Source organism: Lipotes vexillifer, unplaced genomic scaffold, assembly GCF_000442215.2.
Source record: "Lipotes vexillifer unplaced genomic scaffold, Lipotes_vexillifer_v1.1 scaffold2176, whole genome shotgun sequence".
NCBI lineage: Eukaryota > Metazoa > Chordata > Mammalia > Artiodactyla > Lipotidae > Lipotes > Lipotes vexillifer.
This window is the reverse complement of record NW_006781732.1, coordinates 318,487-340,769: the sequence shown is the minus strand read 5'-3', so window position 1 is coordinate 340,769 and position 22,283 is coordinate 318,487. Positions and strand designations below refer to the sequence as shown.

Sequence of the window (22,283 nt, the reverse complement as noted above, 5' to 3'; positions counted from 1 at the left end):
GAAGATCCCACACGCCGCGGAGCGGCCGGGTCCGTGAGCCATGGCCGCAGAGCCTGCACGCCCTGCATGTCTGGAGCCTGTGCTCCGCAACGGGAGAGGCCACAACAGTGAGAGGCCCGCGTACCGCAAAAATAAATAAATAAATAATAAACCCAAAACAATTAAGAAGATGGTAATAGGAATATACATATCGATAATTACCTTAAATGTAAATGGATTAAATGCTCCAACCAAAAGACATAGACTGGCTGAATGGATACGAAAACAAGAGCCATATATATGCTGTCTACAAGAGACCCACTTCACAGCTAGGGACACATACAGACTGAAAGCAAGGGGATGGAAAAAGATATTCCATGCAAATGGAAATTAAAAGAAAGCTGGAGTAGCAATTCTCATATCAGACAAAATAGAGTTTAAAACAAAGACTATTAGAAGAGACAAAGAAGGACACTACATAATGATCAAGGGATCGATCCAAGAAGATATAACAACTGTAAATATTTATGCACCCAAAATAGGAGCACCTCAATACATAAGGCAAATAGTAACAGCCATAAAAGGGGAAATTGACAATAACAAAATCATAGTAGGGGACTTTAACTCCCCACTTTCACCAATGGACAGATCATCCAAAATGGAAATAAATAAGGAAACACAAGCTTTAAATGATACATTAAACAAGATGGACTTAATTGATATTTAGAGGACATTCCATCCAAAAACAAAAGAATACACATTCTTCTCAAGTGCTCATGGAACATTCTCCAGGATAGATCATATCTTGGGTCACAAATGAAGCCTTGGTAAATTTAAGAAAATTGAAATCGTATCAAGTATATTTTCCAACCACAACGCTATGAGACTAGATATTAATTACAGGAAAAAATCTGTAAGAAATATAAACACATGGAGGCTAAACAACACACTACTTAATAACCAAGAGATCACTGAAGAAATCGAAGCGGAAATCAAAAAATACCTAGAAACAAATGACAATGAAAACACAACAACCCAAAACCTATGGGATGCAGCAAAAGCAGATCTAAGAGGGAAGTTTTTACCTATACAAGCCTACATTAAGAAACAAGAAACATCTCAAATAAACAACCTAAACTTACACCTAAAGCAATCAGAGAAAGAACAAAAAACCCCAAAGTTAGCAGAAGGAAAGAAATTATAAAGACCAGCTCAGAAATAAAGGAAAAAGAAGTGAAGGAAACAATAGCAAAGACCAATAAAACTAAAAGCTGGTTCTTTGCGAAGATAAACAAAACTGATAAACCATTAGCCAGACTCATCAAGAAAAAAAGGGAGAAGACTCAAATCAATAGAATTAGAGATGAAAAAGGAGAAGTAACAACTGACGCTGCAGAAACACAAAGGATCATGAGAGATTACTACAAGCAACTCTATGCCAATAAAATGGACAACCTGGAAGAAATGGACAAATTCTTAGAAATGCACAACTTCTGAGACTGAACCAGGAAGAAATAGAAAATATGAACTGACCAATCACAAGCACTGAAATTGAGACTGTGATTAAAAATCTTCGAACAAACAAAAGCCCAGGACCAGACGGCTTCACAGGCGAATTCCATCAAACATTTAGAGAAGAGCTAACACCCATCCTTCTCAAACACTTCCAAAATAAGCAGAGGAAGAAACACTCCCAAACTCATTCTACAAGGCCACCATCACTCTGATACCAAAACCAGACAAAGATGTCACAAAGAAAGAAAACTACAGGCCAATATCACTGATGAACATAGATGCAAAAATCCTCAACAAAATACTAGCAAACAGAATCCAACAGCACATTAAAAGGATCATACATTATGATCAAGTGGGGTTTATCCCAGGAATGCAAGGATTCTTCAATATATGCAAATCAATCAACGTGATACACCATATTAAGAAATTGAAGGAGAAAAACCATATGATTATCTCAATAGATGCCGAGAAAGCATTTGACAAAATTCAACACCTATTTAGGAGAAAAACCCTGCAGAAAGTAGGCATAGAGGGAACATTCCTCAACATTTTAAAGGCCATATATGACAAACCCACAGCCAACCTCGTCCTCAATGGTGAAAAGCTGAAACCATTTCCACTAAGATCAGGAACAAGACAAGGTTGCCCACTCTCACCACTATTATTCAACGTACTTTTGGAAGCTTCAGCCATAGCAATCAGAGAAAAGAAAGAAATAAAAGGAATCCAAATTGGAAAAGAAGAAATAAAACTGTCACTGTTTGCAGATGACATGATACTATACATAGAGAATCCTAAAGATGCTACCAGAAAACTACTAGAGCTAATCAATGCATTTGGTAAAGTAGCAGGATACAAAATTAATACACAGAAATCTCTTGCATTCCTATACACTAATGATGAAAAATCTGAAAGTGAAATTAAGAGAACACTCCCATTTACCACTGCAAGAAAAAGAATAAAATACCTAGGAATAAACCTACCCAAGGAGACAAAAGACCTGTACGCAGAAAACTGTAAGACACTGATGGTAATTAAAGATGATAGAGACAGATGGAGCGATCTACCATGTTCTTGGATTGGAAGAATCAACACTGTGAAAATGACCGTACTACCCATAGCAGTCTACAGATTCAATGCAATCCCTATCAAACTACCAATGGCATTTTTCACAGAACTAGAACAAAAAATTTCACAATTTGTATGGAAACAAAAAAGACCGCGAAGAGCCGAAGTAGTCTTGCGTAACAAAAATGGAGCTGGAGGAATCAGGCTCCCTGACTTCAGACTATACTACAAAGCTACAGTAATCAAGACAGTATGGTATTGGCACAAAAACAGAAATGTAGCTCAATGGAACAGGATAGAAAGCCTAGAGATAAACCCACGCACATATGGTCACCTTATCTTTGATAAAGGAGGCAAGAATATACAGTGGAGAAAAGACAGCCTCTTCAATAAGTGGTGCTGGGAAAACTGGACAGCTACATGTAAAAGAATGAAATTAGAACACTCCCTAACACCATACAGAAAAATAAACTCAAAATGGATTAAAGACCTAAATGTAAGGCCAGACACCATCAAGCACTTAGAGGAAAACATAGGCAGAACACTCTATGACATAAATCACAGCAAGATCCTTTTTGACCCACCTCCTAGAGAAAGGGAAATAAAAGCAAAAATATACAAATGGGACCTAATGAAACTTAAAAGCTTTTGAACAGCAAAGGAAACCATAAACAAGACAAAAAGACAACCCTCAGAATGGGAGAAAATATTTGCAAATGAAGCAACTGACAAACGATCAATCTCCAAAATTTACAAGCAGCTCATGCAGCTCAATATCAAAAAAACAAACAACCCAATCCAAAACTGGGCAGAAGACCTAAATAGACATTTCTCTAAAGAAGATATACAGATTGCCAACAAACACATGAAAGAATGCTCAACATCATTACTCATTAGAGAAATGCAAATCAAAACTACAATGAGATATCATCTCACAGCGGTCAGAATGGCCATCATCAAAAAATCTACAAAGAATAAATGCTTGAGAGGGTGTGGATAAAAGGGAACCCTCTTGCACTGTTGGTGGGAATGTAAATTGATACAGCCACTGTGGAGAACAGTATGGGGGTTCCTTAAAAAACTAAAAATAGAACTACCATATGACCCAGCAATCCCACTACTGGGCATATACCCTTAGAAAACCATAATTTAATAAGGGTCATGTACCAAAATATTCATTGCAGCTCTATTTACAATAGCCAGGGCATGGAAGCCACCTAAGTGTCCATCGACAGATGAATGGATAAAGAAGATGTGGCACATATATACAATGGAATATTACTCAGCCATAAAAAGAAACGTAATTGCATTATTTGTAGAGAGGTGGATGGACCTAGGACTGTCATACAGAGTGAAGTAAGTCAGAAAGAAAAAAAAAAACAAGTACTGTATGCTAACACATATATATGGAATCTTAAAAAAAAAAAAAAAGGAAAAAGAAAATGGTGAGAAGAACCTAGGGGGCAAGATGGGAATATAAAGATGCAACCTACTAGAGAATGGACTTGAGGATACGGGGAGGGGGAAGGGTAAGCTGGGACAAAGTGAGAGAGTGGCATGAACATATATACACTACCAAACGTGAAATAGATAGCTAGTGGGAAGCAGCCGCATAGCACAGGGAGATCAGCTCGGTGTTTTGTGACCACCTAGAAGGGTGGGATAGGGAGGCAGGGAGACGCAAGAGGGAAGAGATATGGGGAAATATGTATAATTATAACTGATTCACTTTGTTATAACGCAGAAACTGGCACACCCTTATAAAGCAATTATACTCTAATAAACATGTTAAAATAAAACTCTATGTCAATGTAAAAATAATTATTAAAGAGACATATAATGAAAAAAAATTATTGGATTGTAATAAGAGTACTTATAGCTATATCACATTAATATGGTCTAAGAAAACCAGAGGTTGATGGGAGGGGTAAAAGGCATATACTATTTCTTCCACATGGGAAGAAAATTAGACAAATAATTATGGAAAGAGAATGTCTTGAAACAGAGCAGCTGGAGTCTCTGTTCAGGTCTTTAGCCTCCTAGTTGCTAACTTCTGCTTGGTTCTTTGGAGCCTAGCCCTGCTTTTGTGCAGGTCTGCAGCGAGCCAACTATGTCTTTTATGAGAAACACATATTGGGAGATTCCCCATCCTATAGTTGTCTCCTTTCTGAAGATTTTTCCCCTCAGTATCCATTCACTATGACATCCACAAACTTTGACTTGTTACAAATTCATCCAGTAAGGCTGCCTCTTGCTTTCAGCCAACTGGGAAGTGTTTTCAGCAAACTGCAGAGGTAACAGTGAAGCTGTTCATGCGTGATTCCCTTCTTTCAGGGATCATATCCCTTAAGAGACTTTCCTTTTCTCCTTCTTTTCCAGAACAATTCAGTCCTAAATATATTAGATGACCCAAGCAAGGCAGGCTCCCAATGCCTGGAGTCTGGAAGAAGCTACGGTGGCCCAGAGAAAGGTGTCTGAGCCTGACTAATGTAAGGTGGGCGTCACCATGGAAGGGAGGCCCAGCCTGGGGTAGCAGAAAGCAAGTGGAAGAATGAGGGTATCTGCAAAAGAAGGATGCCCAGTGCAATCTGTCAGAACACAAGTAAAGTGAGGATGGCATCCAAAGGACATTATCAGCATGATGTGGTAAAAGACCTTAGGAACAAGAGATCTGGATATGATCCCCGCTCTGTTGCATCATCTATGACCTTGCCAACATCACTTAATATCTTGGCCGCTTTATTAGCAACATTGAACTAAATGTATACTGACCATATCTAGCTCTGATGGTTGATATGAGTTTAAAATGAAATTAAGTTAGTGTAAGTATTTATCCTATGTATATAGTACATATGGTAGTATAAATAAAAGTACTTTGAGAATGGTAATGCGATATACAAATAAGTTATTGTCTACGGGAATAATGATTTTTTTCAGGATAATCAGAAAGCATCTTACAAAACACATCACCTACCAGTACTGAGTTCTTTTTCAAAGGTTTGTGTAACTCCACAGCAGACAGATCACAAGCTTTGGAATTTGTATCCCAGCTCTGCCACCTACATGATATTGAGCAAGTTACTTAACTTTCTGAGCTTTGGTTTTGACATCCAAAATAATTGCACAGCTTCATTATGAGAAATAAATGATACAATACATACACTTAGGAGTAAAGGGAAAATTATTATCAACTTAGGAGAGCTAATATCAATTTCTACAACCCTAAGTTAGTACCACTGGGAAATTTAGGCACTAATTCATTTTTATGGAGGTTTTCAACTTGCTAATTAATATGTGAATATTTCTTTATGTGAGATTTTCTTATATTTGTAAATGATCACCATTTTTACAATATCTTAAGAAACTGAAACATTATCTCACGTCTTTAAAGATTGAGAATTTGTGGGAGAATTTTAGAAAAATAATGCCTAATAACTGATTAATCCCAATTCAAATTAAGTAGAGCATAGGAACAGAGCCACACTAATAGCAAGGAAATAATGTTTTTCATATCTATTTTTAAAATGTCATTTGTGGAAAATAACAAGAGACCAACCACTATTTGTTTGGCCACCTCATCATTTTGGTAACTACAAGTCTGTTCATCTAAAATGTGAAAGGCTGACATTTTTAGTCAAAAATTTGAAATGTTAATGTTATGTTAATCTGGGAACAAATCATTTCCTATTTAAATGGATCAGTTTTGTCTAGGAGAGAGCTGTAATCTCTAATGATGTGGTAAGTCATTTAGAAATATTTGAATAGTTGTGAAACCAAAGGGTCTGTCACTGAAAGAGACCTGGCAATAGTTTCAGGAAAAGGTTTAATAGAAACCAAGGTCACTTGGTGACCATTAATTGTCCTTGGTTTTAAATAATATCTGTTTATGCTAATAATATGGTTCTAAATAAATACAAACAACCATGGCAAGGAAAATGGTAAAGATTAGTATACCTGACTGACCTTCCAATAAAATTTCTCTTTCTCCCAGAAACTGCAACTATTCTTGGCAGGAAGCTCTTAAATTGTTAGAATATCAGAAGGAGAAACGAGAAGCAGTCCAGTCCGTATAAGAGATGCAAACTTAGTCTGATGATGCAGCCTTTAAACAAAGACTTTACCTACCACAGCATCTGTTTGGCTTATCCGATTTTCTGTTTTAATTGCCTCCATAAGTGTATCAGGCTTAAGGACAAAGGAAACACAAATAATTGTTTTTTATATTATAACAACCCTCCCCCATATAACCTATACAACTAGACTATCTAGTACCAGCAACAGAGGCAGACAAAGCAAGTGAACTGAGTCAGGACAGGGTTGCCAACACATAAATATAAGAATGTTCCGTGGCAATATTTAGATACTAATAATACTAAAAAAAAAAAAAAAAAAAAAAAAAAAAAAAAAAAAAAAAAAAAAAAAAAATCATCGTTTATCTGAAATCCAAAGTTAGCAGGTCATCCAATTTTCTTTTTTGTTTGTCATTGTTGCTGCTATTGTGACTCTTATTTTGTTTTATTTTGCTTCTTGGCTAAATCTGCCAACCTTAACTCAGAAACCTCAGTTCTATTCTATTGTTGGCTCTGCTGCTTATTAACAGTATGATCTTGATTGAATTACTTTCCCTTCGATTTCCAAATTCTTCAGCTAAACTAATGATTCCCAGTTTCCATTTCTATATTTCTACTTTGAGGAAAATCTCCACACTTAGTGAATCATTTCCAGGTCACTCATGGATGACTGCTGAACAATCAATTATCTGAAGAAATGTTACAATTTGGTAACTGTGAATAAAATTAACCCTCTGGCTTTAGTTATTTAGAGGAGGATGATGACATCAGATAACAGTCAACATGCTGCATTTGTAATGACCTTGGAAATGGCCACGCCCCCTCCCACTCAAACTATCTATAAAATTCTATTCCCCTTCCTCCATCCTTAAATCTCCTTGCTTTGCATATCATATTATCAGACTACACCACTCCCTGTTGCAACCATTTGTGGACTTCAGTGTCACTCTCCATCATTCCTGGAGATTTTATCTCTTGGCTAACTGTCACTCTCTCCAATACTACTCCAACCATAGTTCTTGATAATTTCATTATCCACACGGATGATGCTTCAAACACCCTGAAAGTTCATTTATTTGACTTCCTCTTCCCAAATGTTCTTGTCTTTCACCCTATCTTATCACCTTACTCCCATGGGTATACCCAAGACCCTGTCAGAACCAAAGATGTAACCACTCCATGATTTCAACTTCAAACATCCCATTCTGTCTACACACCCTATATTTTCAGTTAGTTCACTTCTTCCAGTTCCCCAACTCCAATTATCCCCTCCCCACCAAGGCCCGTTACCCTTAGTAACTTCTCACTATACCTTGCCCTCTCATGTCCTCATTTCCCTCTAGCTTAAATTTCACGGTCTATCAGTATCTTAGACATTATAACTGTTTATTAATATCCGGTTTTCCTACACTCCCGGAAACCTAGAAAGATTACCATTCTACTCCTTTTGAAGTTAGGCCAGGCCCTTAATGCTGCCAGGCAATTTTAAGATATTTCTATAATTCACTCCTTCCCCTACTGTCATAGAAACTTATTTTGTGCATTACCCTTGCACTTCAAATATCCAACACTTCCTTCTCAACCTTTACCCAGCTGATGGCATTGCTTGAAACAAAGAAAATAAAGGAGGGGAGAGAGACAGACAGACAGACAGATGAGTTCAGAAAAGAACCTCACAAGTTATAAGGATCTAGATTATATACATCCCATAAACGTGCACATAAGCTCTGCCTTTCTTCCTGTTAATAATGGCACATTGTCCATGTTCCACTCCAAGGTCACCTCCTCCACTTTTACCCAAGACACTAAGGAAAAGAACATCACTCTTTCAATTCTCCCTCTTTCCAGAATCATAAGTTTCCTTTCTGTTGGATTTTTCCCATCAGCACACGAACAGGCTATAATTTCTCCTATTATCTTAAACCACTTCTGACCCTACCTCTACTTGCACCTACAGCCCTGCTTCTCTGTTTCCCTTAACCCCAAAATTTCTCAAATGACTTGCCTGCGCTCGAGGTTTCCCATTGCTCTCCTCACATACTTTCTTGGGCCCATTCCAGTCAATGTAACAAATAACCTCCATGCATTGAAACCCAGTCACTGTCTCACTCCTCATCTTACTTGCCCTATCAGCAGCATTTGACACACTTCATCATCTCCCTTTGCAGTCTCTTAACTTTGCTTCCATGACACCACACTCTCCTAGCAACCTTTCTATGGCACTGGCCATTTCTCCTCAGTCTCCTTAGCCAATTCCTCCTCATCTCACTAAACTTTCAAGGGTGGGAGCACCTCAGGGCTCATTCCTAGAATATTCTTTCACTTATCTAGTGATCCTGTCCATCCTTGCAGCTTTAAATATAACTATACACAGATAACTGCAAAATACATATCTCCATCCTGGACCTGTCCTCTGAAAGCAAAACTTATATATACTCTTGGATAAATAATGGCACCTCAAACATAACTTGTACCAAACCATGCTCCTATCTTTCCCCCAAGTCTGTTTCTTACACAGGTTTCCCCATCTTTGCTCCATCCTTCACCTTTCTCAAGCCAAAAACTTAGAGACATTATTAACTCTCTCACACCCCTCATCCAACCATTAGGAAAAGTGTATTTGCTATACCTTCAAAATATGTAGAATTTAATTACTTTCCCCACTTCTTCCACTAATTCTGTTTTCCACCTAGCTGTCACTATGTTTTGTCTGGATAATTTTGGCATCATCCTAACTGCTGTCCCTCTTTTAATTCTTGTCCCTTATAGTATATTCCAAACACAGCAGCCAGAGTAATGCTTCTAAAACTAAGTAGATCATAGCATTTCTCCATATGAAACCTTCCAGTATCCCTTCACCTCACTCAGGAAAACCAAACTCCTTACAATGGCTAGAAGGCCTTACGTGATCTAGGTGTGTTCTCTCTTCCACAACTACTTACTCATTTTGTTTCAGAAACACTATTTTTCCTGATGTCATTCAAGCACTTCAGAAACGTATTTCTCATTTGTGGCTGTTGCATTTGCCCTTCCCTATGCCTGAGAACGCTATTTCTCCAGCTAGCTGCATGACATACTCCAATGCCTCCTTGAAGTCTTGTTCAAAGCCACCTTCTCAGTGAGGTTTTCCCTGGCCACCCTGATTAAACTTGGAATTCCATCGCCCTGACTGGCACTCCCCATCCTCCTCTACCCCACTTTAGTTCTCGCCATAGAACCTTATATTTATAATATAAAAATAATACATTGTGGATAAGTTAGAAACCATAGATGGAAAAAATTCTAAAGAGAAGCCATTATCCTTACCACCAAGACACATCCTTACCATCTCAATATTGCTGTCAGACATTATATGAACATTGATTACATCATAATACTTTTTTTTTTTTTTTTTTTTTTGCGGTACGCGGGCCTCTCACTGTTGTGGTCTCTCCCGTTGCGGAGCACAGGCTCCGGACGCGTAGGCTCAGTGGCCATGGCTCACGGGCCCAGCCGCTCCGCGGCAAGTGGGATCTTCCCGGACCGGGGCACGAACCCGTGTCCCCTGCAGCTGGACTCTCAACCACTGCGCCACCAGGGAAGCCCCATCATAATACTTTTCTAAATTTATTTTTTGGCCACGCCGTGCGGCATGCAGGATCTTAGTTCCCCAACCAGGGATCGAACCCGTGCCCCCCACAGTGGAAGCTGGGAGTCTTAACCACTGGACCACCATCATAATACTGTATTAATACCTACTTTTCAGTTAAGATATAGTAAAAATCTTTCCACTGGAATCAATATTAATTTATCACATCATTCAGTCCTTTTACATTGTTGCCCTACAGAGTGTCATATTCTCATCCCCTGAATACACAGGTCGTCTGCCAAACCTTAAAAAGTTTGACATATAATATGATATACATATTATATAATACAATATTGTAATTATATAATATATAATACAACATAATATATAATATTGTATAATATAAACATAAATAGAATATAAATATTGAATATAAATATTGTTAAAATATCGTGTGCATTTTATGAAGCTATTGAACTATTATTAGCACGGATGAAATTTATCACTTGAAGGTATTCATGATGTAGTTATTGAATCTGACTTTTGAATACTGAAATGAGTATTTACTGCAATGACTAATTTTGTCAGACATACACTGCTAAGTATATTCGTCATTAATGAGATGCACACACTACATGTTAGTAATTGTAAACAATCAGGGCTCTTTTCAATAAATCACTCACATTTGTCAACTTGCCCTTTTTCTATTTGCATGTTTTCATTTTTCTGGTGTGGGACAATATAACAGCGAAATGTGACGAACCAAACTCTAGAGGAGGTTCTCTCTTGGCAAACTAAGGGTGATATCTACCCTCACTCAAAGTACCAATTCACGTGTAAGGTGATGTAGCTGAATAACATCAGAGTAGGAGTCAGGAGGCCTGGAACTCCATTCCTAACTCTTGCCACTATCCTGCTGTGTGACTTGCACCAGTGGTTCGCAATTGAGGCCTATTTTGCCCCCAGGGGACAGTTAGCAATACTTGGAAACATTTTTCATAATCATAACTAGGGGTTTGCTACTGGGATCTAATGAATAGAGGCCAGAGAGGCTGCTTGACATTCCACCATATGCAGGCCACACCCACCCCCATGACAAGGAATTATCCAGCTCAAGATGTCAACAATGTTGAGATTAAGAAACCCTAAATTAAGCAAATCACTTTATTTCTCTAGGTTTTGGTTTCCTCATCTGTAAAAGATTTTCACCATGTCTCAAAGACTCTCCACTAATACGCTCAATATAATGAATTGCCCTCATGGAAGAGTACCGAAACATTCAATACAGTTCAAAGGAGCCAAATGGCAAATATTTTAGGCTTTGTAGACCAAAGAGGCAAAATTGAGGATATTATTTAGGTACTTAGGTAACCATTTAAAATATTACCAGTTAAAATGTGAAAATTATTCATAGCTCATAGGCCATAAAAAATAGGCAGCTGTCTGGAGTTGGAATACAGGCCATAGTTTAAAGACACACCTGACATAGAGACTTGTTTTTAAATGGCCATGATCACATGGGAGGCAGGAGGTAAGACTCCATCCCTACTAGATGGGAAGTTAGAAACCTATCTATCCCTATCTTCACCTTTAATGAAAGGGTGTGCCAGGAGAAGAAAAAAATGACTTAGAAACAGCAGTTGTTTTCAAACGCATTTCAGAATAATCTGATACAGAGGCAAGGTAAATGACTTGAGAAAATCTGGCAAAGGTAATAGAATGCTGGTCTCTGGGCTTCCCAGTCAACTGGACTGTCAACCTCATCGCACAGCTTCCAAGAGACAATGTGACACTGTGAGAGATGCCTGGCTGGAAGTATTTGCTGAAGTTTTGGTCACAAACTACAACAAAACCTGTTTTTACTCTTCTATCTGTATAGAGTAGGTGAAGTTTTCCTTCTCATTTTGGGGTTGCCTTCAGAGACCTCAGGCACTTGAGTTCATCAAACAGTCCATTTGATTTTCTTCTGTGTTGCTAATTCAAGTGTTTCTCTATAAACCCCAAGCCACAGTACTGTTAAATAATTGATTGCATAGATCTATCTTTCAAGTTTTACAGATCTGTATCAAAAGTTTTATGTCCCATGGAGATCTCTTACAGAAAATGATAACATTGTGTAGCATATTTTATTCATCTTCTACTGACGTGATTAATCTCTTATTAGGGAATTAACCACATATACAGGATCCTATAAATTGTGGTCATTTTAAAAGTACTTTAAGAGGAATAAATCCAAGCACACTGGCTCTTTCCACTATACCGTCAGAAGCCCAATAAAGACACACTTTACAGTGCTTAGCTGTTCAAAATGTTTGTACTGTTTACATACGCTTTTGTTGTGAGAAACAGATGAAAAGGTTTCAGATGTCTGTCGTATCCAGGTAACCAACTTTCTCTGACGGCTTCATGGGAAGCATAGGTTACCAATTATCTCTCTACAGAGCTGAATTACCCTTATTAAATAAAGCTAGTGCAGACATAAGAAGATTCAAGACAGTGATTACAAATTCTTCCTGAACTAGTTGTGACAGATTACTTGGTTTCAATTTGAAAGTCACTCATTATTTGAGAAAAAGTCTTACTGAAACAGGTAGGTGAGACCATCACTATTTCTCTTCTATTTTATTTTTGAGTGGAGGTTAATTTGAGATGTTGTGAAAAGCAAATGCAGAAACACGCTTTTCAGGTTCCACACCTTTAATGAATGAGAAAAGCCAATTTTGTGTCAAGTAAGCACCCAATTAGACAAATGGCAGACAAGGACATGGATCTGAGAAGGGTGATTCTAAGTCGGGTTTTGATATCTCATCTTCTTGAGAGGAGGACAGACTTTCCACTGAAGGGATAGCTTGTTGGGTTAACAAAGAAGTGCTACTCTAAACCTCAGCTATACCTGGGAAAGACTCGTGTTTGTGCAAAGAGAAAAAAAAAATGCATTGTGTTTACGATCAAAGATTACTCCAAATGAAATTAAGAAGTAATTAACTAACTTGTAAATTCTAATGTTATATTTTGCACAGGAAGTGTTGGCTTAGACTAAAAAGAGCATGCATATTGTTCAAATGCTTTAAAGGATTACAAAACATAGGAGAAGCAATATGTTTGACCAATGTTAAAAGTAGCTCGTTTTAAGGGGCAAGAAATTAAAATGAAAACAGCAAATATGTGGCTAGCGACCCACAGAGTATAATAGGTGTATATCTTGCTACTATCTCAAAATTCTTTCCTGTAAATTAGATAACAATACTTTTTCGTTTCACACTCAGGCCTCAGCACTTCTGATATATTACTTCATTGCAATAATATAACACCAGCAACAACAACAAAAATAGTCTGTATTGGTGATAGTGAAAACCATACAGATGATAGTGCCAAAATTTAGCAACAATTTCTTAATCAAAAATATGAAGTGAGGGACTTCCCTGGTGGCGCAGTGGTCAAGAATCCGCCTGCCAGTGCAGGGGAAATGGGTTCGGGCCCTGGTGCAGGAAGATCCCACATGCCACGGAGCAACTAAGCCCATGAGCCACAACTACTGAGCCTGCGCTCTAGAGCCCGCAAGTCACAACTACTGAGCCCACGTGCCTAGAGCCCGTGCTCCGCAACAAGAGAAGCCACTGCAATGAGAAGCCCACACACCGCAACAAAGAGTAGCTGCCGCTCGCCACAACTAGAGAAAGCCCGTGTGTAGCCACAAAGACCCAACACAGCCAAAAATAAAATAAAATAAATAAATTTATTTTAAAAAAAGCATGAAGTGAAAGTTTGTTGAAACTTAAAAGATAAACAGAGCAGATTCATCACCCACTTAAATTGATTATCATTATGTAATATAAAACCAGCGCAGCACACACATTCTGGACATCAAATAAATTTCACTTTGGCCATCAAAATCACCTACTCTGAGAAACATTTCTTAATCTACCAGAAGAAAAATGAACAGTTGAATATTCCACGTGTTTATATCCTTCAGATAGAGGTGATAATGTCACAAAACATTCCAGGTTCTTACTACATAAGTATCTAATCCACCTAAGAATAGTCATTTATCATCCACTACAGTGAGTCCCCTGCATACGGAACCTTCCAGTTGCGAACTTTCAAAGATGTAAATGTGCGCAGAGAATGGAGGAAGAGAGACAAGAGAAAGAAGAAGTAACTGAAGAACCAAAGAGATTCACGACACAGGAAACGGCAAGGGGACTTTCTTTATTTGAGGAGGCACTGTGAGTTTTTGAGGCATAGGACCTGAACGTAGAACGGTGCACGAAGGTTGCAGCAGCTGTTCAGAATGCAATCCAGTGCTACCGTGTCATCTACAAGAAGAAAAAGCTACTACCCAGACATCACTGCATCAATTTTTCAAGAGGGTAGATAGAATTGAATCCAGCAAGGAACCAGAACCTGTGCCATCCACGTCAGGCGTGAGTGAAATTGCAGCTTGCCCTCCATTTCCTATTGCTGACGATCCTTCAGCTCTGCCATCTCCCACCTCCTCTCCCTCCTCCAGTCAGTAACTCTTCTTGCCTGTTCCCACGATGCCAGCCCCTGTATGCCAGCTGTTGTACTGTACTACTGTACTTTTCAAGGTACTGTGCTATAGGATTAAAAATGTTTTATTTTGTGTTTGATTTTTATGTATCATTTGAATGAAAAGTATTATAAACCCATTACAGTACAGTACTATATAGCCGATTGTGTTAGTTGGGTACCTAGGCTAACTTTGTTGGACTTACGAACAAATTGGACTTACGAACGTGCTGTCAGAACAGAACTTGTTCATATGTAGGGGACTTACGGCAAATTACTGAAAATTTCAAGTGGAATTCAGATATTTCATACCTTTTGGATTAAGTAAGTATCTTGGAAGTCTCTGGAAGTGAAATCAATGTATGATTTTGATTTATGTTGCAGAGGCATCAGGGATCCTAACAGAGTTGTGCAGGATCTCCATAGTTCTGCATCTTCATGCTGCTCTGTGGGGAGTTGAACTTAAGTATCTTGACTTCTCTGTATCTCTTGCTTGGATCCTAGCCATTGAAGTTTTCATTCTCCTTATCTGGCCATTCTGCTGGCTTCTGCTCCTTCTCTTATACCCTAAATGTAGGTGCCTTTCCCAGGACAGAACAAGTCATTGACTCTCTTCTCTATATTGTGTTCCTTAGCAGCTATAGTCTCTTATCTCACAGATTTAGCTACCACTACCATCAATGGTATATCCCTTGTGCCACCTCACAGAGCTAATGCATCTATACTAGCTCTTCCACCTAATGTGGTTATCACTATACTGTCATATCAACATATCCCTGTTAAATGTCTTGCTTGAGGAAACTCAGCAAAAGAAAATAGAATGCTGGTCCCCTGAGTCACCAATCAACTGGACTGTCAACCTTCTCATACTGCTTCTAAGAGGTGATGTGACACTGTAAGAAAATGCCTGGCTGGTATGCTGTGCTTAGGTTTGGGTCATGAACTAGGACAAGATCTGCTTTTCTTATTTTATCTGTACAGCCTAGGGGAAGCTTTCCTCCACAAATATATACTGACTTCAGAGACCTCATGCACCTGAATTCATCAAACAGTCCATCTTTTCCATGTTGCTAACTCAAGTGTTGCCCACTGATTTGTAATACATATGTGCCCATTTTTGTTGCCCACATCTAACAGGGAAAAGTAATCATAACAAGATCAGCTCTTTTTCATTGAGTGCTTACCTTGTACTAGACACAATCACTCTGTGAGGTATTATTATCACCAACATACAGATAGGAAAAACAATCTCCAAGGCTGTCACATAACTTCTCCAAAGTTACACAGAAAGTGGCAGAGTCGGGATTCAATTCCAGTTATGAATTGAAAACCTAGTCTCCTGCCACAGTGCATTAGAAGGGCAGAGTGTTGTTAACTCTTCTGATTACCTGCTCACTTGGAATCTCTCTCAGTAGCATGACTGCTTAGACTTCCTCATGTAGATGTCTTAAGTTAGACAGAACTGGGTTTGAATCTCAGGGAAACCAAAAATTCACGTGACATGCTTTATTGCAATATTCGCTTTATTGCAGTGGTCTGGAACCAAACCTGTAATATCTCAGATGTATGCTGGTACTGCCAATGAAAATAACCACCAACTTGGAATTCTTCAATTCAATAGTTAAGATGTCCTTCAAAAGTAAAGACCGATTAAAAGCATATACATACTTTAAAAAAACTGAGAGGATTCACGGCCAGCAGACCCACATAAAAGAATAAAAGGAACTTTTCGAGAAGGAAGAAAATCATCTCAGTGAGAAATAAGAAAATAAGGGATCTGGGAGAGGCATCACCAGCATCCACTGCAGGGAAGATGGAGAACTGCACACAGATTCTTACCTGTTTCTGCCCTGAAGTGATGCCTATCACTTCCAATCACATTTCATTGGTCAAAACAAGTCCTTTGGTCATGACTAATATCAAAGATTCTGGGCCCAGAAGGAATAAAACTACAAATATTGCTAAGTAGCACAAATATCTGCTGAGCATTATTAAAATAAAGGGGCTTCCTTTTTTATTATTAATTTATTTTATTTTTGGCTGCGTTGGGTCTTCGTAGCTGCGAGCTGGCTTTCTCTAGCTGCAGCGAGCGGGGGCTACTCTTCGTTGCAGCGCACGGGCTTCTCATTGCAGTGGCTTCTCTTGTTGTGGAGCATGGGCTCTAGGTGTGTGGGCTTCAGTAGCTGTGGTGGGTGGGCTCAGTAGTCATGGCCCGTGGGCTCTAGAGCGCAGGCTCAGTAGTTGTGGCACATGGGCTTAGTTGCTCTGCGGCATGTGAGATCTTCCCGGACCAGGGCTCGAACCCGTGTCCCCTGCATTGGCAGATTCTTAACCACTGCACCACCAGGGAAGCCCAAGGGGTTTTCATAAAAGGTTAGAAACACTTGGTTTATATTGAAAAGGAAGCTGATTTAATAATGATGATTACTATGTATTATTATTATTTAATAAAATATAATTCTATCAAGAAAAAAAAATAGGAAAGTAGAGAAGAGCCTGAAAACCAGTGGAAAATTCATGTAAATCTAAATAAATATCTATCATACAAAAACAATAATGAGTCCCTATGGGGTTGAAAACAGAATGAAAATAAGAGCACAGATGATGGAAAGGGGTAAATGTGTAAAAAATGTTCACAGCAACACTGTAATAACAAAAAAAAAAATTGAGAAACAACCCAATCTCTAATAACAAGAGAATGGACAACTACATTATGCTGAGGGCATATGATGACCCAACATATAAGCCAAAAAATAAATAAGCTACTGATTTACACATCAGCATAAATAAATCCTAGAAGCATAAGGTTGGCTGAAAAAGTCAAGATGACCACTACATACAATGTGACATCATTTTCACAAAGATTAAAAAAGAGGACAATATACTGTTTAAGGATGCTTATAAATATAGTAGAAGTATTTTAAAAGAATAGCAAAGGAAAGATAAACATAAATTTGGGGGATGATTTATCACTCTGGGGGAGGCAGGGGCACAGGATGGATAAGAGAACAAAGGTAGCTGCAACAGACTTGGGAATGCTCTATTTCCTAAGTTGGTTTTCAAGTTCTTAAGTGTTCATTTTATCATTAGGCTTCCTATTGTACATAACTGTCATTCGCTGGTGTGTACTAACTTTCTTTTGGATGGTGGAAACAAACATTTACTAAAGACAATACTCAAATTGTGGAAAACATTTAAAAACTTAAATTCGTAAACATAATACTTCCTGTTTCACATGGCAGTACTTTGCAGAGACAACACGGTTGTAACTGTTAGTTCAAAACCTTTGCATGTTTGACCACATAACTTGTGTTCCCTAAGATAAAAACAAGTTTCAAGCATGATCAACAAATAAACTTAATGAAATGAAAATGTGTACTGAATGAAGAATCATAGTATTTTGTACAAATTTCTAAATATCTATGTTTCAAGGAAGAATTTGCATAAGTGTAATACAAAGAGTGTTTATTCAGAAGCACTTCATATAACTCATTACAGGCTTTTATTTTTCAAATGTGCACAATTTTGATTCAAAGACACTGGATCCTCAGTATGTTTTAAAAAGGGAATGAAAACAAATTTTGTAGGTAGAAGGGAACAGATGAAGCAGTTTCGAAAGTACAGAAAAGCAAGACAAAATGAAATGAAAAGTAAATAATAATAAATAAAAAGAAACTTAAAAACAAAAACAAAAATCAACATAAAAATAAAACATAAATAACATAAAGTAATAATAAACGAACAAATCTAAAAAAATAAAATAAACATAAAAACAAAAATTAAAATAAACAAAAAGAAAGAAAAATTAAAATTAAAATACAATAGTAGTACTTCTTCAACAGAGAAGCTTCATCCCTTTATAACCTTAGAGCAAGTGATTTGGAATTTTAAATAAATAAGCTTATATTTATTTACTCTAGTCCTAGCACTGTTCTCATGCTATGACTCCACTCGCTGCTGGTCATAATTATTTATCAAGTTTTTAATGTGAACCAGCTTTTTGTAAAGATATTGGCATCTATGTTTTTCTACACGATAAGTGGGATCCTTCTGTTTCAGCTTCTGATATTCTAGTGAGATTTTTAAAATCAATATCCTGATATTCTTTTGAGCCTGGAGAAAGGTGCCTCCTTTCTGATTTTAGGTGAATAAATATGTTAGATAAAGTCAGCATCTTGGCATACAAGGCCTTATAGTCCTCATATTCTACTGTAAATTCCTGCTTATAATGCTGATGTTACTCAGAGGAAACTATAGTGACATAGTTAGTCAAATAATCTGGAGGCTCAGATGTTGAACAAGTCTTCCCAGAGGGAGTGCAAACCTTTTTAACTTCTCTTGAATTAGGTTTTGCGCCTTCACCTTGTCTCTCACAATCTATCTTCCGTTTCTCCATAATCTTAAAATAGTACTCTTGGTTCTTTGCTTTATGTTCCATAAATGTATGTTAGAACTTCTCATCAGATATCAAATGTTTTTTCTCCACGAGCTTCGGACACTTCATTTGAACTGAAATAGAGGCTAATGTTGGCAAAGAAGTATGTTTACCTTGCTGGTGCTCAAAGATTCTACTGTTTTGACTAAAACTGTCAATATATGGGTGTTGAGTCTCAGGTCCTTCTGCAACGTTACAAGAACTGCAATTGGAATGGACAGGTTGAGGAGGATTTGAAATGGGAAGGCGGATTGTGGGCAATGGGGGAGTGATGGGATTGGCAGTAGCTTCAGTGGGTGGTGGATTTTTCACTGGTGTTATCCAAACGACCATTTGATGCTGACTGTACTCTAGTTGTCAGGTGAGATATTCTAGCTTTTTTCTTCCTTGAAAAATCAATAACAGCTGAATGGGAAAGCTGTTCCTGAGAAGGAGACGATGTTTTATCTATACTAGAATCTACAGAAGCTTCTGGGTGGTTGGTGCCAGGAGCATTCTGACATAGACCTGTTTTTGTGGAAAGCACAAAATCCAATGACTGCCTGTCTAGGTAACTGTATCCAGGCCAGTCGCTTTGGAGCTCTTTAAAAACATAACCTTTTAAGGAATATGAAAAATCCTGAGTATTCAGATGGGCTACTTCCTGCAGAAGTTTTTCAAGGGAGTTCTCGTCATTTGGGGTGATGCCGTCTTTCTGAAGTCGAGCAAGTAGTTCAGGTTTCTTGTAGTCCTTCAGTGCCAATAAGTGAATCACCCTGTCCCTGTATGGCCGTGTGTGGACAGTATTGGGCACGCGTGATTTTCGAATTGTATATGCAGGGTTAACGGGAGCTGTTTTTCTTCTCTCAGGCACTGGATCTGGAGTGGCTTGAGGTGCTCTCCGAATTGGCATTTTTTCCTCTACACATGGTCTTCTCATTTTTTTCCATTTGTTGCAGGATTCCTCCTCTACCTGGGTCTTTCTCACTTGCACCACTGGATAAGAGTTGGTTGTTTTACACTCCATCATGTTCTCTTGCATCGAGTGCAACCATCTTGGCTGTAAGGGACTATAGCTTACGACTGGTGGTTGGGTATGGTCTTGATGGTTGTCTTTGTTCAAACTTGGCAATGGAAGGTAACGTTTGAGTGAATTGTCTCGGGGAATTTTGATAAACCCTGGGAGTCCTTGGAACTGAAGAGAAGCTTGAGGGGGTACTGTGTTCTTATGGTTTCCAGAGGAGTCTGTTGCCTGAATCGCTGGCCTGGGCAGCACAGAGCCACAGTGCTGTCTAGGCTCTACATTGGCTCTCTCCTCCACTGCCACCTCTCCTTCCTGACATACCACTTTCCCCATTGCTTTGCCTCCAGAAGATGCCATACTATCATATCTGTAAAGATCAAAGTTTACACAGTAATATACTGTAGGAAAAAAATGCTTTTCTTAGGCAACAATTGTATCTCTTATTGCTATTGTTTATAAAACTGTAATTCTAAAAGATTTTCCCCCAGTGTGACAAAGGCAAGAAGTGCCTGGTTGAGAAAGAACCGGGGGAGGTAAAGTTGGTTGGAAAGATCTAATCACTTTCCAAGGTTCTTCCTATCACAATTTTAGTTTCTCTTCAGGAGGAACTGTTAACCCTAAGTGGAAAGTGTTAAATTATTCTCTGAGCTCAGTGCATAATCTCCTCCCAGTAAATCCACATCAAGTAGATGTACTTAGTGGGGGGATTAACAGGTGTCTCAGGCTTATGGAAACTAGAGGGGAAGGCTTCCACACAGCATGATTAGCATTAACTTCTTACATTTACTCTGGCATGCAAGTGGGCTATTGAGTCCTCCTTGGGATTGGAGCCTTGCCTATCAACAGGGGAATCTCATTTGATAGCTAAACACATTATTTTGTTTTCACAGTGGATAAAAGCCAACATTTTACAGGTGCTCATTTCTCTTTCTCAACTTTGTAACCATCACCAATGTGTGGAAGGAACATTCATCTCCTTAGCTTGCCACTTATGCTCATTATTCTGCTTCTTTACACTCCTCCTTAAGATGGTCCTCAGCAAATCACAGGGTTATCCAGGTATAATTGCCCATGCTGAAAGAAATACTGCAGCTAGGCATGCTAGAGATGTACAATGGAATCACAGAATGTACTCAGATTATGAGAAATTCCAACCAGTTCCAACCAATTTCACCCCAAAAGATATAAGGCACAATTTTCCCTCCTCAGCCCCTTCACATTCCTAGTTCATCTATTCTCAGATTTGCCTACCTTTACCGATGGCAGCATCTTTCACCTTATCACACAACTAGAAAACCTCAGTGTCATCTTCTGCCTCAAACATACTTCTCATTAATTTTCCTCCAAAACAATTAGTCAGCCACCACATATGTCATTCATCCAATAGATAGTTATTGAACACCTATCATGTGCCAAACAGTATTCTAGATGCTTGGGAATACTGCAATGAACAAAATAGAAACAAACAAAAATCCTTGCTCTCATACTGCCTACATTCTTATCCAATTTTTCTGCATAACATTCAAATCTACCCCTTCCTCTCCCACACCACAGCCATTGTCCTAATTTAGGCCAAAAGCATCTTAGCCAATGTTATGTCCTCTCTTCCTAGCTTGATTTGTTGCCTCCCTTCTTTGCTTCTTCTATATCATCTTTCAAATTATCAACCAGGATTCCAGTAAACTTTACTTTTAAACAAGTCATAGTTCCCAGTACTTAAAATTAATGAAAAGGTGCTCAACATCACTAATTATCAGGGGAATGCAAATCAAAACCACAATGAGGGGCTTCCCTGGTGGTGCAGTCGTTGAGAGTCAGCCTGCCGATGCAGGGGACACGGGTTCGTGCCCCGGCCTGGGAAGATCCCACATGCCGTGGAGCGGCTGGGCCCGTGAGCCACGGCCGTGAGCCTGCGCGTCCAGAGCCTGTGCTCCACAACGGGAGAGGCCACAACAGTGAGAGGCCCACGTACCACAAAAAAACAAAACAAAACAAAACCCAAAATAAACCCACAATGAGATATTACCTCAGACCTGTAAGAACAGCTATCGTCTAAAAGACAAGAGAAAACAAGTGTTGGTCAGGATGTGTGGAAAAACGAACATTCATGAACTG

At 38.6% G+C, this 22,283-nt stretch overlaps 1 pseudogene; it reads right to left on the bottom strand.

Annotated features, from left to right (window-relative positions):
* Window positions 1-19,454: 19,454 nt before the first annotated feature.
* Window positions 19,455-20,525, bottom strand: LOC103077262 (RNA polymerase II elongation factor ELL2 pseudogene; annotated as a pseudogene).
* Window positions 20,526-22,283: the final 1,758 nt, after the last annotated feature.